The sequence below is a fragment of the Podarcis tiliguerta genome (assembly GCF_965153285.1).
Source record: "Podarcis tiliguerta genome assembly, chromosome: 4".
Classification (NCBI taxonomy): domain Eukaryota; kingdom Metazoa; phylum Chordata; class Lepidosauria; order Squamata; family Lacertidae; genus Podarcis; species Podarcis tiliguerta.
This window is the reverse complement of record NC_139537.1, coordinates 96681162-96699252: the sequence shown is the minus strand read 5'-3', so window position 1 is coordinate 96699252 and position 18091 is coordinate 96681162. Positions and strand designations below refer to the sequence as shown.

General features: G+C 43.0%; 1 protein-coding gene across 1 annotated transcript in view; it reads left to right on the top strand.

Moving 5' to 3' along the window:
• Positions 1 to 8786, top strand: part of LOC310675379 (uncharacterized protein) — a 148479-nt gene extending 139693 nt beyond the window's left edge. The window contains exon 4 of the transcript XR_014510077.1: positions 8720 to 8786. The gene's annotated coding sequence lies outside the window, so the exon portion shown is untranslated. The remainder of the gene's footprint in view (positions 1 to 8719) is intronic.
• The last annotated feature ends 9305 nt before the right edge of the window (positions 8787 to 18091 follow it).

The following is an 18091-nucleotide window of genomic DNA, read 5'->3' as shown; positions in this document are numbered from 1 at the left end:
GGGGAGGGAGACAGTGCTCCTGAAGGTAGGAGTCTATTAATTGATGAAGATGATCATCCAAATGTCATAGACCAAATGGAGCAAACAGCAAGCAGACCTAGTGGTGGGAGGAAAAAATCCTTAAATAAGAGACACGGGGGAATGACTAATGGACTTCAATGTCTGTACACTAATGCACAAAGCATGGGAAATAAACAAGATGAGCTTGAGCTCTTGGTACAGCAAACTAAATATGACATAATAGGCATCACTGAAACCTGGTGGGATAAGTCCCACGATTGGAATGTAAAAATGGAGGGATACAATCTATTTCAGAGAAACAGACCAGACAAGAAAGGAGGAGGAGTGGCGTTATATGTCAGGGATGTGTATACCTGTGAAGAGATCCAAGATTTAGAACCTCAAAGCCAAAGTGAGAGCATTTGGGTCAAAATTAAGGGAGAGAAGAATAATAGTGACCTCATTGTGGGAGTTTACTATAGATCCCCAAGCCAAACGGAGGACATAGATGATGCCTTCCTGGAACAGATGGCCAAGCATGCAAAAGGAAGGGAGATAGTAGTAATGGGGGACTTCAATTACCCAGATATTTGTTGGATGTCAAACTCAGCCAAGAGCATAAGGTCAAACAGATTCCTCACTGGCCTTGCAGACAACTTCATTGTCCAGAAAGTGGGAGAAGCAACAAGAGGAACAGCCATTTTAGATCTGGTCCTAACCAATGTCGATGACCTGGTTAATGGGGTAGAAGTGGAAGGATCATTAGGCGCAAGTGATCATGCTCTTCTGAAGTTTACTATACAACGGAAAGGAGCAGCCAAGCATACTAGGACTCAATTTCTTGACTTTAAGAAAGCCGACTTCATAAAACTTAGGGAAGTGCTGGGTGAGATCCCATGGACAGTAATACTAAAAGGAAAGGGAGTTCATGATGGCTGGGAGTTTGTTAAGAGGGAGATAGTAAAAGCACAACTTCAGGCAATACCAATGAGACGGAAACATGGAAGGTGCCTAAAGAAGCCAGGGTGGCTATCTAAAGAACTTTTAACTGAGTTAAGATTAAAAAAGGATGTGTACAAAAAATGGAAAAGGGGGGAAACCACCAAAGAGGAATTCAAACAAATAGCCAGCACGTGTAGACACAAAGTCAGAAAAGCTAAAGCACAGAATGAACTCAGGCTTGCTAGAGAGGTTAAAAGCAACAAAAAAGGCTTCTATGGGTATGTTCGTAGCAAAAGGAAGAACAAAGAAACAGTGGGGTCACTCAGAGGAGAAGATGGTGAAATGCAAACAGGGGACACAGAAAGGGCTGAACTCCTCAATGCCTTCTTTGCCTCAGTCTTCTCCGATAAAGAAAACAATGCCCGACCTGAAGAATTTGGAGGAAATGATTCAGCAGAGGAAACACAGCCCAGAATAACTAAGGAGATAGTACAAGAATACTTGGCTAGTTTAGATGTATTCAAGTCTCCAGGGCCAGATGAACTGCATCCAAGAGTATTAAAAGAACTGGCAGATGTGATCTCAGAACCACTGGCAGTCATCTTTGAGAATTCCTGGAGAACAGGCGAAGTCCCGGCAGACTGGAGGAGGGCAAATGTTGTCCCTATTTTCAAAAAGGGGAAAAGAGAGGACCCAAATAATTACCGCCCAGTCAGTCTAACATCAATACCAGGGAAGATTCTGGAGCAGATCATTAAGCAAACAATCTGTGAGCACCTAGAAAGGAATGCTGTGATCACCAATAGTCAGCATGGATTTCTGAAAAATAAGTCATGTCAGACTAACCTGATCTCATTTTTTGACAGAATTACAAGCCTGGTAGATGAAGGGAACGCAGTGGATGTAGTCTACCTTGATTTCAGCAAGGCATTTGACAAGGTGCCCCATGATATTCTTGTAAAGAAGCTGGTAAAATGCGGTCTTGACTATGCTACCACTCAGTGGATTTGTAACTGGCTGACTGACCGGACCCAAAGGGTGCTCATCAATGGTTCCTCTTCATCCTGGAGAAGAGTGACTAGTGGGGTGCCACAGGGTTCTGTCTTGGGCCCGGTCTTATTCAACATCTTTATCAACGACTTGGATGATGGACTCAAGGGCATCCTGATCAAATTTGCAGATGACACCAAACTGGGAGGGGTGGCTAACACCCCAGAAGACAGGATCACACTTCAAAACGACCTTGACAGATTAGAGAACTGGGCCAAAACAAACAAGATGAATTTTAACAGGGAGAAATGTAAAGTATTGCACTTGGGCAAAAAAAATGAGAGGCACAAATACAAGATGGGTGACACCTGGCTTGAGAGCAGTACATGTGAAAAGGATCTAGGAGTCTTGGTTGACCACAAACTTAACATGAGCCAACAGTGTGACGCGGCAGCTAAAAAAGCCAATGCAATTCTGGGCTGCATCAATAGGAGTATAGCATCTAGATCAAGGGAAGTTATAGTGCCACTGTATTCTGCTCTGGTCAGACCTCACCTGGAGTACTGTGTCCAGTTCTGGGCACCACAGTTCAAGAAGGACACTGACAAACTAGAACGTGTACAGAGGAGGGCAACCAAAATGGTCAAAGGCCTGGAAACGATGCCTTATGAGGATCGGCTAAGGGAGCTGGGCATGTTTAGCCTGGAGAAGAGGAGGTTAAGGGGTGATATGATAGCCATGTTCAAATATATAAAAGGTTGTCACATAGAGGAGGGAGAAAGGTTGTTTTCTGCTGCTCCAGAGAAGCGGACACGGAGCAATGGATCCAAACTACAAGAAAGAAGATTCCACCTAAACATTAGGAAGAACTTCCTGACAGTAAGAGCTGTTCGACAGTGGAATTTGCTGCCAAGGAGTGTGGTGGAGTCTCCTTCTTTGGAGGTCTTTAAGCAGAGGCTTGACAACCATATGTCAGGAGTGCTCTGATGGTGTTTCCTGCTTGGCAGGGGGTTGGACTCGATGACCCTTGTGGTCTCTTCCAACTCTATGATTCTATGATTCTATGATTCTATGATTCTAGGAGAGAGTTGTCCAGATGACCAGGTCGCTCTTTGGATGGGCAGGGAGGAATCGGTAGCTCCCTTCCTTGGATGATGCATGTCAAGCATTTGATGAGCATCAAGCAGCAATACAGGGATCAGCTCAGCAAGGGGAAGCTGTGCGTTTCTCTGTGTGTGAGGGTGCATGTGCACCCTTATTGTGCATGTGTCACACCCATACTGACCCCAGAGGGTCAGCCAAGGGTGAATGCCACCCTCATACGAAAAAGGTTAGCCACTCCTGGCTTAAATATTAATACAACAAACTTGTTTCCTTTTTTAAAATACAAAGCTAAGGCCGTCTTAGTGCACTAAAGCTAAATTCTCCAAGCTGAGGGACTTAGCCTGGTGCCTGGAAGCCAGTGGGATATTGGTCCTCTTGCGAAAACACCATGCAGTCCTTTTGCTGTGCGGTTGTGGAATCACTTAGGGTGTCCCTGAAGACAGCAGCAAACATTTCCTTATCTCATTTCTCAGCTCAGTTCTGCAATTTGAAGCATTATGCTTCCCATTTTGAAGAAGAACCAATGTATGCATATCACTCAAGGGCAACAGTCTTCATTACTTTCCCCTTGATGACTGAAAGTGTTAACCAGCTCTACTGAAAAGCACTGTGTGTGCCCCAAGATGATGTGGACATCCTATCTGGGCTTGATGGCCTAGTAAAAAAAATGCGAGCCGACTCTTGAAGTTGCAGTTTTCAAATCATGAACATGGATGTGTAAATCAGACCATATGCTACGAGAAACGTTCCTAGCAGAGGTAATGATTAAGCTGAGGACTGAGATTAAAGGTACATCTATCTCAAAGGTGAATCCGCTGGGATAATTGAAATTTCGGCACAATTTAAATATGGATGCTGAGCACATTATCCATGTGAATTACCATGTACCAGCCATTTAATTTAAATTGGATCTTCTTGCTTGTGTGTGCCATATTAGGATGCCAGTATAGTTCCTGCCCAGGCCAGAGCCCCGGCATGCTAACAAGCCATATGCAAGGTAGGCCATCTGGATGAGTGCAGAAGGTCTTATCTATCACTTTTTTTTTATTACTGGAGTTCAGGCATGAATGCCAATGCTTTTGTTAGGCAGACTGACACCCCCCATGCACAAAAAGGAAGGTACCAACAGACTCAGGAGCTGTGAGCATACTCAGTGGCCATGAAATAGTCAGAGTCTGCTAGCAGGTGTGGAGGAAGGAGGAATGGAAAACTATGTGGGAGGAGGACTGAAATGGAGTATGCTGGCAGAGGGCATGGCTGACTCTCCAAAATGAGCAGTGAACTGGAACACTCCACAGGCAACAGGGTGTTGCAGATCTCATTTGTTGGTCTGTACCAGGAGTAGGCAATGTGGTGCTCCTCCAAATGTTGTTAGACTACAACTCCCATCATTTGTCACCACTGGCCATTATGCCTGTTGCTAATGGGTGCACCCATCTGGTCTATACTGTGAATGCCCATTGCTTTGCATTATGTGGCAACATGAGCCCTGCCCTTTGGATGAATCAGGCCAAAAGTCCATGAAATCCAGCATGGTGTCAGCCAATGGGGAGCTCAGAAGCAGGACTTACAAGGCAAGCCAAACTCCAAACTTCTGCCGGTTTGTCCTCCCATCTAGTATTCTGATCTGCCTTTGAATGTGTAGGTTCCACTTAGCCATCACAGCTAATAGCTGTTGTCAGAGCTCGGCGTATGTATGCATTATGGATTTTTCTTTTCTGCACCCCAAAGATTACTGCAACTTTTCAAAGAAGTGAAATAAAGAATGACAACCTTGATTATCTAGCAAAAACATAATTGTATTATATTATGTGAGAAGTGTTTGGAGATGGTGTACAAGATAAACAATAAGACTGAAGGGTAATTACCACATTATTATTCTGGCAGATGTGTGTATGCCCAACCCTGGCAAGGTTTGGTCCCAAAGGAATCTTTCAAATTCTCTGGGAGCTGAATTTATGGCAGCCTGATTGATTGCTTATCCTGTTGAAATTATAGCAGGATGCTTTCTTTCTTTCTTTAGCTATGATCTGTCCATTGAACGGCGCTGTTCATTAACAGGGTGACATGCCGATTCCACATTCCTTTGCGTTTTCGCAAAATGTCACAACTGTTAACAATATTTAACAACTGTGGCAGAGTGAGGAATGAGAGAAAGCTGGGCAGTTCAGAAGAACCGAGGCACTGAATGTGGATGGTAGGCAGGGAACAGGGGGGGAAGGAGTTTCTCAAGCTTCTGGTTCAGGAAGCACCCAGTTTGGCCAAATGGATATCGGTGGCACACTTCACTCTTGCAGTTGAGGAGCTGGCTGATCAGATATGTGCCTTGTGGTTGGAAAGAGACAAGCTGAAAGCAGCAGCTGCTGCTGCTGTACAGACCACAGAAATTCCAGGTATATACACACCACTGCTTCAGCCAATCACAGTTCCCTAATACTTGAGCAATACTTGTGTCTTCAGATACCTGTTCATTGTATTCCCATCTTGCATGTTTAGACTTACAAAATCTTAGATGTACTCTGAAATAATTGTGTGAACTAGCCATTTACATGGTCGTTCATCTACATTTATTAGTGGCTGACTGATGCCTTTCTGTTGTTTTCCTCACTTCTCCCTGTTAGGTCCCCCTCTATATACTGCTCATCATTTCTTTTTGATGCATCTGCAGAGGGCAGTTCTGCCAGCAGGACTCCTAGCCAGCACCCTAAAAAGGAAGGTTCAGTGTCCTTGTTTTACCTGCAGGCACTTTCCTTCAAGTGACAGCCAAAAGACAGAGCCTTGGGGGTGTCATCTGTTGTTTGGCTATCAGTTACTGGCTGCAGCAGAAGAGATGGTAGGAGGTTAGAAGGCCAGACTTTTGTAGAATCCCCAAATCGACATTATAATAAAGGGCCTTCCACATAATAGATGTTTTCTGTTTGATTTGCTTTCTAACACCAGGTGTTTTACTTAGCACTGTCTCTGCACGAAGTCCGTAACTGAAAGCAGAGGCCCAGGGAATGCTGGACACAGCATCAAAATGGGACAGAAGACTTTGATTGTGTTTTGCAAGCTGTTAAGAATATAAGAAATGCCCTGCAACCAGGGCCTGTGTGGCACGTTTTGCTGATGGCACAAGATGGCACCCCATCCCCATTGCACATACAGAGCACACTTCAATGGTAGCAACAGGATTGGGGGGGGGGGGAAGGAACCCTGGATGGTTAAGTCCAGTCAAAGGCAACTATAGGGTTGTGGTGCTCATCTCACTTTCAGGCTGAAGAAACCGGCATTTGTCCACAGACAGCTTTCCGAGTCATGTGGCCAGCATGACTAAACCACTTCCAGAGTAATGGAACACAGTAATGGAAGCCAGAGCACACGGAAACATCGTTTAGCTTCCCGCCACAACGGTGCCTGATTATCTACTTGCACTGGTGTGCTTTCGAACTGCTGGGTTGGCAGCAGCTGGCCCCCACCGCACCTGATTGCAGTGGAGTAGTCATTGGAGTGGAGAATAGGCCACTGGCACACATAGCTCTGTCTTTCAACAGAAGAGTTTCAGCCAGGGGAATCAGAAAAGGTGGGAGGCTGCATCTGTTGCCCCTGGCACCTGTGACCTGATGCACCCCCTGTCGTAGTCCCATGCTGCCCAGCCACAGCAGAGCTCAATGGCAGGAGAGGCCAGCCAACCAGCAAAGAAAGGCTCAGGGGGGTACTTTCTGGAGGCAGAGTTGGTATGCAAGGTTCAGTCCAGTCTTAAGGTAATGAGTATCTCAGTTCACGTAGTCAGATGGTCTGGGGGTCAAGGAAGCCAAGAGTCCAAGGTCACAAGAAGCAGCAAGATCTAGCCAGGGGATGTAAGGAACAGATAGGAACATACTACCATATGTGGTGGTCCTGTCTAGAGATACAAAGGTTTTGGAACATGATTTATGAAGAGATAAAGAGATTGATAAAAACTACATTTAGCAAGAAACCGGAAGAATTTTTACTAGGAATAGTTTCAGATAATATTCCCAAAAACAAAACTAGGCTATTTATGTATGCAACGTCAGCAGCAAGGGTTATAGTGGCAAAACACTGGAAAGATAAAAATACACCCACTAAAGAAGAATGGGTAGTCAAATTGTGCGAGTACTTGGAGCGTACTTGGAGCTCGCAAAGGTAACAGATGCAATAAGAGATAAACCTAAAAAATTGGTGAAAGAAGAATGGGAATGTTTAAATAATTATTTAGGGGACAAGGGCTCAACAAGAAAGATCTATGTTTAGAATGATACCGCATAGAGAAATGTTCCCTGATACCAAGATGAGGGATTCCTTTGGAATGCAGATAGAGTTAATTGATAAGAATAATGATCTGTTGTGAGCTTGATGGAAGTGTACAATAGATGAGCTTTCCTGCTTTGGCTCATCTTCCTTTTTCTTTTTTTCTTTTTTTCTTTTTTCTTTTCTTTTATCTTTCCCATAGTTGCTTACGTTCTGTGTCATGTACTTCGACATTTTTTGTAGTTTTTTTAGTCCCCCCTCCATTACTATTAAGGAATTTTCCTTTGTAATGTTGGTTGTCTATATTTATATGTTACCTGTTTAAAGCAAAGTAAAAGTTATATATATATATATATGTAGCCAGGAGCAACAAATGTTGTTCCCAGCAACTGACTGAGGCTGGAAACCCATCTTAAGAAAGCTGGAGCCAGCTGGTTCCCATCAGGACCAAGAAGGCCGATCAGCAGCAGGTGGAGTCACACTGCCTTCTGCTTCTTCAACCTGCTGCTCAGCAGGTAAAGAAACTCCCCTGATTCTTCCAAATGGCAGACCAAACACCCATCAAGTCCAGCACCCTGTTCCCTGTAGTGGTGAGCCACTTGCCTCTAAAAGGCTCAGAAGCAAGGCAGATCGCAAAAGTCCTTCCCTGATGGTATACGGCCAGATATACTGCCTTTGTCTACACAAGTCCCTCTTAGGTTAACTATTATGTTTAATTGCCATTTGTGGCAGAAGGGTGCTATGTGAAAGCTGTAGCATTATCACTGAACACTTTCAGACTCCACAGTGTTCTTTCTTAGAGAAGTACAAATGCTTTGGCCGTAAAGTATGGCTTCTCCCTCTCAATGCCTCCTTTACTGAGCCCACGCAATAAGTCAGTTTTGGGAACTAAATTTCTCACTTCCAACAGATGTGTGGAAAGAGTGGCATTTGTGGGAACAGGTCTTGCCAGAAAGTAGGACCAAGGTGTTGGCCTCCTACTGCCTTCTCAGACTGTCTCTATGGGGACAAGTGATGACCATTTAGTGGTAACCATTTAGCCAATCTTCAGGTGCTCACTTTTTCTAAACCTTTTCCATTTCAGGAGAACTGACACTTACTTTCATAATTAAATATGGATTGCAACTGTGCCTGTCTTGATCTCTTGTGCTCATTAGATGTTAATCATAAGAGAAGTGAATTTCTTTTCCTTCCACCGGGTTTTGTACAAGGTGAGGTCAAGTACTACAGTGTTTTGAAGGACAGTCATTGATCTTTGCCCATCCTAACCGCACTCGTGGCCTGCAAGCAGCTTGCATGATTGACAGGGGTATCTGATCCAGACTGACCTGGTCCCTAGTGAGAATGCACCAGAAAGGGCCTTGTGGAGGAAATGTTGTGACATATTGTACATTGAAAGAACCATCTGCCGACAACCTTTGTTGCCTTTCAGATGCACACCAGCATTTCATTGGGGACTTCTGTTGAATGGTCCCTTCGCAGAGGTCAGGAAAGAGCTCTGGTGATGATCTTTTAACAGGGTTTCTTCTTCTTCTTACCTAACTATAATTGCAGAATAAAAGAAAACTTAACATATTACAGCACACCCAGATCTTTTAAATATTTCCAGCATGTTACTGGTGCATTATAATTTCTTTATTACAAGGATGCTCATTTGATGGTCCCATGGCCGGTCCTAGCCAGTAAAAGAATTTTATTTGCAAGTCCTGTCCATTGATTTAACGCAGCAAATATTTAATCCCATAAACCTTTGAGTCCACACCCAAACACCAAAAGGTTCAAAATGTTTGATCTTTAAACATGGTAAGCATCTAGTAAAGACATTTTTCGGCCCAGGTGTTTCCTGACTCTTAAAGATTGGTCCTTGTTGTGTTTATCTTTAAAATAAAGATTACCCCACGTTGTTCCTGAATTCTAGTTTTTAATCACATTTTTATTGGCTTTTATGTTATAGATCGGTTTTTATGATACTATTTTATTTTTCATGTTGTATTCTCCTTAGAGATTTTATATTCAAAATATTAAGCCATTTATAAAAGCTTTTAAATAAAATAAAATGTGTGTAAGACAGAATACATGTTTTAATGTCATCTTTCTCTGAGTTTTGTATGACATTCCTCAACAGAGAGCCACACTTTCTCAATTATACAGATTTATATTGTGAGGACTGATAATCTTTGAACACTATCTGGAAAACAGATCACCTCTTTCAAAATTATAGTTAGTTTGGTTTTTTTGTTATAAGACAAGCCAAATTCAGCAGTCAGAATAAATTTTGTAACTGACAATATTAGTCTTTATTTCTTTGCTTTCTTTTGCATAAAATGGAATCTTTTGTCAGAAATTGCAGTGGTGGAGAGAAGGGAGATATGTGACTCCTCAAGTATTGGTGGACCTTGGGCTGCGATAGTAGACATTGGCACAGTACAGGGGCAGACCATGGTGTAGATTGGTGGCAGACAACATGTGGCACCACTGTGAAAGCTTCCGCACTGGCTGCCCATACACTATTGAGCCAGGTTCAGGACCCTTATATTACTTTACAACTTGTGTCACCTTCGGGATTGCCAGAACTCTTATATCTCAGGTTAGTCATCGGCAGGAGTGTCATTGGTTGTCCCCTGAGCTGGTGATGTCAAGGTTCATTTGACATGGATATGAAACTGGGTCTTTAGTGTAGTCAGCCTTGACCTGCAGCGTATTCTTCCAATAGAGGTTCAGCAGTCATATTCTATTTTAACCTTCAAATGTTTGCTGAAAACTGCCAGGCTTATGCAGACGATTAGGAGAATATTTTTTGGAACAGTTAGCTGATGAGCTCTGATTTTAACTTTTATGTGGTTTTTATAGTGTGTATGCATTTTTGTATTTTTGTATGAAATTGCTTCGATTTTTAAAATGAAATTGTGGTACACAAGTATTTTTATAAATGAAAGAAACTGTTAAAACTGTGTGAGGGGTAAAGGCAGATGAAAGGGGAAGACCCTAAGCAAAGAAAAACCTCAGAAAAATTGTCAGAAAAATGTCTCAGAAGAAGTTTTGGCTCAGCTCTACTGGTCTTTGTTTATTATATATACACTGTCAATGATTTTCTACATGTTCGGCTTGAGTAGGAACATCTTGCTTTACTTTACATTTCTTGTATGAGATGGCATGCCTGCAAATTTCACTTTCATGCGAAATGTCAGTAGCAACTCTGGAATAAGCAAGGGGGAAATGTCTCACAATGACCCTCATCACCACCTAAAGTAATGGGTGAATCATTGCTAAGTTCAGGCACAAGGAGACTTAAAGGTCATTTTTTTAGGTGTAACGGAATTGGCAAACATAGAAATAGCTTGGGGGGGAAATACCTAATTCTTTTCTCTCAAAAGGCAAACCTCACCTTTATGCCTCTTCCAGTGTGGCTAACAGAGTGTTTGCTGTACAATATAAAACATCTGCACTGTTATGCTGCTATGGGGAATTGTTAAAAGTTGCTGAAGCAAAAGGAATAATACACTTGAATACTAAACGCTGCTTGAGAACCGCAGGGCATGCAAACAACCCAGACTGACAACTATGGTGTTTATCAGAATGCTCACTAACCTGAGTTACCCTGGTCTTCATTACTGCTATTGGAAGAAGAAGAAGAAAAACCTTAAAAGAGATTTTTTTTTTAAAGAAAGGGTTATTACAGAAATTGAACCTTAATTGGAACTTAATCTCCATAATTATGCATAATTATCCATGTTTATGACTCCTACAATGAGCATGCAAGGTGTTTTTTTCTTTTCTTTCCCCCGTTAGCAGGAAGACAAAATGACTTAAGACTCGCCGGAATCATTGGGTAATATGATCGTATTCACTTCAGTGAGTTTATGAAGCTGTATAGTTTTAGAATTCAATTAGAAACGGCGTGTCTTTTCAGTACTTGGCCTTTGACTTCTCCAAAGAACATGAAAAGAATGACGGAGCAGACAAAGATTTTGTTCGTTTTTTGGTTTTTTGTAACGTTGACCAGAAATTGAAAGTATTTACATCCTCTGCATGCCTCGGCGTTCTTTCCTGACATGCCTCTTTCAAAATGGTTGGATGGACAAGTACTGTTCAGGTAATCACTTTACTCTTCAAATGTTGGCACGATAGAATCCTTTTCAGCTCCCACTTGGCTCTGCATAAAACATTAACAACAACTCAACACTAAGCGCATGACAACTGCTTTACTGGAGCAGTCCTGAGGTTCACCTTGATTAGGGTGCTGTCTCTCAGAGGTGCAGTTAGGTTATTTTAGACTGGATTTAATCTTCCCGGGCTGTGTGTGTTGCTTTTTAGAAGATAATGTGCATTTCTTTACTTATTCAAAATGTGTTAAGCCAGCTGTACTGCGTTTAGGGGCCCTCTTGCTCATTCTTCTGAATGAAGCCTGGACTTCTGCCCCAAAGGCCTCCCTGAGGCACCTCTGCTGTCCCTTGCAACAGCTAACCCTGCCTTTGGGAAGCTCATAAGCAGAGCCTGAAGCTCTCTCTGCTCGCCGATTGCTCATCCCCAGCACTGGGTACTCACCGTATACTGTTCTGAACCATTGTGACTAATAGTCAGGAGCTAGTGAGACTTCTCTGGGAAATAACTATGTTGCCGGGCTTGCCCATACCATTGTTCTCCTGTAAATGTTATTGATAGCCACTATTCACTGTTTGTTCCCCTATCTTCTTCTTACCCTTCCTTTGCTGCCTCCCCCATGTCTAATTTGATTGCACATTTGTTGAGGTAAGAAACCATCACTTTGTTTGTTACTCACTAAATCACTATGCTCATTTATAGTATTTTCTCTCTCTCTTTCTCTCTCTCTCTCTCTCTCTCTCACACACACACACACACACACACACACTCGTTCAACTTGTAAAGGCCCAATATATGCAGCCTATACTAACCATTGTTGAGAGGGATTGTACCTTATCAGACCTTTGTGATGTACGTACTTGCATTTGCATCATTTTGATACCTTGAATTCATGGAAGAGGCAAAGCAGCCATTGCACAATCCTGCTGTCCGATGATACATTTTCAGTTATCTGCAATTACTTGAAGCATGTACAATTTGCAGGCCACTAAGCCAAACACAGCCATGTATTGTGGCCTGCTAGGTGCCTTAGCCCTGCAAACCTATCTTTGCAGTCTCAGGCAGCAGTAAAACCAGGAGGTTTATCTTGTCCCTGGATTCAGCTATAAAACGTTTTAAGTGTGTTTTAAGTGCAATATACAATGGGACACTAGGTGGCCATGGTGAGCCTTATGGAAAAGTCAATGTATTTTTAAAAATGCTTTTAAAAAGGCATTTCCAGCATGGTTTTAATATGTGTGTAAATTCCACCCCTTTTGGCTTCCATATAAGGCTTGTGTGCTGCATTTTGCTTGGCGCAGTAGCAGTTAGGACTCTGAAGTTTTCTACAGTCAAGCAATGTATAACTTTTATGAAATATTATGGGATTAAGTTGTAATAAACCTGGTATAGGCCTTAAAACAGGCAACCCTAGATCTTATTATGCTACTGTCTTTGTGTTACGCAAAGTTCTTGACCACACAATCTTCTGACTTGCTTGCCTTTTCTTTTCTGAAGAATATTTATGCAACAAATTCAAATCTAGTCCCCATATTGCCTGTGGGTACTCCTAGAAAAAACCAGAAGCCACACATGCATCTTTCAGCCTTTGCACAAATGCGGTAAGCCCATGCGCAGCCACAGGCAATTGTGCATGTAGACCGCCAGCATCTGGGCCTCTGCCTTATGCATCCATGGCCCAAGACAGGGTCGACGACTATGCAAACAATACATTAAGAGAAGCACTAGCTAATGTGTTAGAAGATGCATTATAGATGTGTAGTCAAACGGAATGACAAGTAAAGGATAACAATACAATCTGTTCCTAGTAACCTTATGGCTGCACAGAAGGGAATACTGAGCTGCATGTACCAATATGCTGATGATATTATTAAAACGATTATTCATTCAGCTGAAGGGTAACGAATTGAGACAGGCATGAAAAAGACTTTTACACTTTTGCAAGGTGCAATAAATTCAGACTTCCGTTTCGGTCAGTTAGCCTCCAGATTGTAAAAGATCACAATAGCCTAGGTAGGCTTATGTTGGCAAAGCAGAAGAGTTAAGTTGCTGGAATAGCTTCACTGAACTGAATACATTCAGTTATCTTTCAGGAGAAGCTTTTCGAGAAGTCACTTTATCCTGTCTTGAAATCTTTATCTAGCAAATAAATCCTCTCCCAGGTCAAAATGAAAAGAGGAAAGACCTTTTCTCATGGGTGTCAGGACCAACACCCTGATAACTGCACCCACACCTATACTTTGGGCTTGCCCCTGTTGACAAACTGTCAAACTTAAGCTTCTCAAGATTAGCTCACTTGAACCTTGGCAGGGGGCATGTGGACACACCAAACGCAACATTCCTCAGTGTGCTGCCTCCTCCTATACCACCCGAAGTTTTGAAGGCTCATGGTAACTGCATTGAGTTGAACAGGGTTAGAATCCCCTGCGGTCAGACTCCTGATCAGAGGGAGCATGCCAGCTGAATCTCCCTGCAGATATTTGTGATCAATGTGCAAATGGGAGAGGAAGGGCAGGGTGGCACAAACGGGAGGTGGACCCAGCATGTGCGCGGCCACATCCCCAACCCTGCCTGTGCCCTCATGCATTCTTCTCAGTGCTTGAAGTGGGAATTGACTGAGCTGTCTCTTTTCAGTATGTGTCAATTTCACAACTCTTCCTTTCATTTGAGTGCAACCAGGCAGCTGCAGCTAGCTCCCATTTTTATTTCCCCCAGTGCCCTTGAACTAGCGTCACGCTGAGGAAATGTGGTAAATTTAAAGAGTGCCGAGACTCAGCTGCCCAGCACTGCCACCATGGCCAGGTGTCCACTGACAGAGGGAACACACCAGGGTACACTTGCTTTAATGTACATGGCATTTAAATGCACATTGTCATACCTTGCATGTAACCATTTGGCAGAACAGGGAGCCCCTAAAGATGGCCAAAGTACCACCAGGCAGTATTTGCAACATCTTGACAAGCAACATGAAGAACTGCACCACACTTCAGGTGCAAATGTCTGACAGAATAGTCACTTGTATTGAACCCGACAAAGAATTTACTGAATAGTTGCATGCACAGTGTGGCAAGCTGGTAATTGGTTGTCTGTGTTCAGCTATCGCTGTCAGAGGTTTTATACAACCTCAGAAAATATAAATAGTCCTTGGAGAATCATGGAATACAATAGATGCAATTCCTAACATGAAGGTTTGTAGCTCAGGGTGGAATGATCTGTCTGAAGATCAAATTCCCCCTTCTCATTCATGCTGCTTACATTGTTGGGTCTTTTTAAAACATTTATTTTAGCTTTTTGTTTTGTTTTGTTTTGAAAATGTATAACGCAAACTGCATCATTGATGCTGGCACAGAAATCCCATGGGCAATTTCCTGGAAGCAAAAGATTTCAGGTGATACAGTCATAGCAGTGGAAAGTGACTGCAAAATAATGTTATTATTTGGGGGGGGGGGAGTAGACTGTAAGTGAGATCTAACACCAGGATACCGCAAGTGTTAAAATATAGGCCAGCTTAGCTTTCTGTGTTGAGGTGATAGCCTGGGTGATAGGCCACTATGGGAAGGGAAGGGAAGAGAGGAGAGGGGAGAGGGTGAAGGGGAAAGGGGAAAGGGGAAAGGGGAAAGGAAAGGAAAGGAAAGGAAAGGAAAGGAAAGGAGCCCTGCGTGAGACAGCAAATGGCTGAGGTCAATGTTACCTCTCTCGCCCTGACCTAGCCACTGTGATCCACGCGACGGTCACCTCTTTGTTGTTGTTGTTGTTTAGTCGTTCAGTCGTGTCCGACTCTTCGTGACCCCATGGACCAGAGCACGCCAGGCACCTCTAGACTGGATTATTGTAACTCGCTCTACGTGGGGCTGCCCTTGAGACTGACCCAGAAACTCCAGCGGGTGCAGAATGCCGCAGCGAGACTCCTTACAGGCTCTTCGCTGCGAGATCACATTCATCCGGTGCTATACCAACTGCACTGGCTCCCGGTGGAGTACAGGATCAGGTTTAAGGTGCTGCTTTTAACCTTCAAAGCCCTATACGGTGTAGGACCCTCGTACCTACGGGACCGCCTCTCCTGGTATGCCCCACAGAGGAACTTATGGTCCTCAAATAAAAACATCTTGAAGGTCCCAGGCCACAGAGAAGTTAGGCTGGCCTCAACTAGAGCCAGGGCTTTTTCGGCTGCGGCTCCAACCTGGTGGAACGCTCTGTCACAAGAGACAAGGGCCCTGCAGGACTGACATCTTTCCGCAGGGCCTGCAAGACAGAGCTGTTCCACCAGGCCTTTGGTCAGGGTGCAGCCTGACTCCCTCCTTTGGCAATCTTCACAAAACTTTACTTTATGGTTGCCATTTGATTTTAATTAATTTTATAATGTTTTATAATGTTGCACTATTTTAGTGTTGTTAGCCACCCTGAGCCCGGCTTTGGCTGGGGAGGGCGGGATATAAATAAAATTTATTATTATTATTATTATTATTATTATTATTATTACTACTACTACTTAGGAGACCAAAGCCAGAGTTTGGAGTTGGGTTACAGTGATGTGCACTAGAAGCAAAGCAGCAATCTGGGGAGCAAGAGGCAGAGCAATGATTGATTTCTGTTTGAATCCACGGCTTTGGCTATGGGAGAAACAAGACCCTTTTGGGAGAAACAAGACCCTCCATCGCAGGCTCAAGTTGTATATACGTATGTGTAAATGAATCATATATCATAAAGACAGCACAATCTCCGCTGTGCCTCACTCCCAAAGGAAACACGAACCCCGAGTAAGTGCCTGAAAGCCCTGGAATCTAGCACCGTTTGGAGACTGGGGTGATGTGCAATAATAATTTAATCCAACCCACTGCCCTAAAACATCATTAGCTAACACCAGGATTACATGATCCAGCGTTGTATCTGAAGATCAAATGCATGAGGAAATTAGGCAGAAACAAGCCAAGGAAGGGAATTCAGATGAGAGAAAGAAATTAATCACCACCAAAACTAGATAGTTAATTGTATAACTTACTATGCAATTGGGCACTGAAGCAACAAGTAGGGGAGCAGAATGTGTTTAGAAGTGTCTGTCTTCTATGGGGATTCTGAGCACCTGAAGAGGGCTTAAGGCTGCAGTTTTAGGCATACTTGGTTCTTAGCTAGGTTTCATTTATCTCCAAGAGGTTTCTATAATAGCATAAACATGTTTAGATTTAGGTTTTGAGACTAGAAAACCTCCAATTAAATATTTATTTCATTCCACTTAGGAATTGCATCCATAAAATATATCAAAGCAATTAACAATCAACAATAAAACAATGAAAAGGGGTTCCATTTATACAAGCAATTAATAACAATTCCATATATGAAAAGAAAAAAAAGAAAAAAAAAACCATTTCATATTCGAAAACAATTCACACCCTGTAGAGATGCCAACTAGAATAAAGGTCTCCACTTAAAAGGCTTGCTGAAAGATCTTCAATAGGCAAAAGACAATACACTCACTGTCCCACAAAAATGCATAAATCAAAATTACAGTGTGCAAGAAAAGCACTAGGAAAATGCATTTCAAGACATAAACGGCTGCTTGCAGGTTCAGATGTGGTGTCATCTATCCCACATTCTGTTTTGCAGGGGGTGGCCCTTCCATTAGGCAGTATGAGACAGCTGCCTTTGGGTGTCACGAAAGTGCAACAAATTCTTAGTTATTTAATTTACCAGGATTGTATTTTTATAGCCAGGGAAGTGGAGAGGTGCTTGTGAGATTTTCTGTCTCAGGTCTCACAACCACTAGCTTATGCGCTTTGACTTTGGAGGCAGGGAAATACAATTTCCTCCTCCTCCTCTGGATTCAAGATGTCTTGGACCAGCCTTGGTTTCCACCAGTGACCAGTGACCAGCCAGGTGGCTTTGGAACTTGTGTCTCGCTGTTTTCCTCCATCTCTATGTCTAGAGATCTTTTCAAGGCCATTTAAGCTGCCTTGCAGGACATCTTCAGAGAAGAAAAGGCTGAAGAGTAAACCCTACACAAATCTGGAATCCCTAAGATGATTGGATGGTGTCTTGTATGCCTTCTTCTGGCAACTCCTGCAGCCAAGCTGGGCCAAACATTTTGCTCTGCTTTCCTTTGGACCACATCAGAGAGGCAAAGGGGAAGGGCCTTGTCATCCGGGCAGCCCAGGAACCTCCCCCCATGGCTTCTGCCCAAAATAGCTATGGCCAACCAGCAAAACACAAACAAATAAGGGAGCAAAATAAAAATCCTTCCAGTAGCACCTTAGAGACCAACTAAGTTTGTTACTGGTATGAGGTTTCATGTGCATGCACACAATAACAAACTTAGTTGGTCTCTAAGGTGCTATTGGAAGGATTTTAATTTTTGTTTTGTTTTGACTATGGCAGACCAACACTGCTACCTACCTGTAAATAAGGGAGCAGACAAACTCCGGCTGTTTGGATATCTGAATCAGTCATTTGTGTCATAAGGTTTGGGTATAATTCTTTGTGTTCAGATAACAGATGTCAGATAATGAATGTTCCAATAGAAGGACCTGCACGTATAAAGCTGTTTCATGTGTGCACATAGACAGTTCAAATATTACATTTGAGACTTCTGGGTAGTGCATCGTATGACTCTGTCTTACCAACTTTTCTAGCATCTTTGCTGAGTGAATTGCCTCAAAGATTTGTTCCTTTCCTTAGGATAGTAGTTAATTGATAAGCTGAGAGTGCGTTT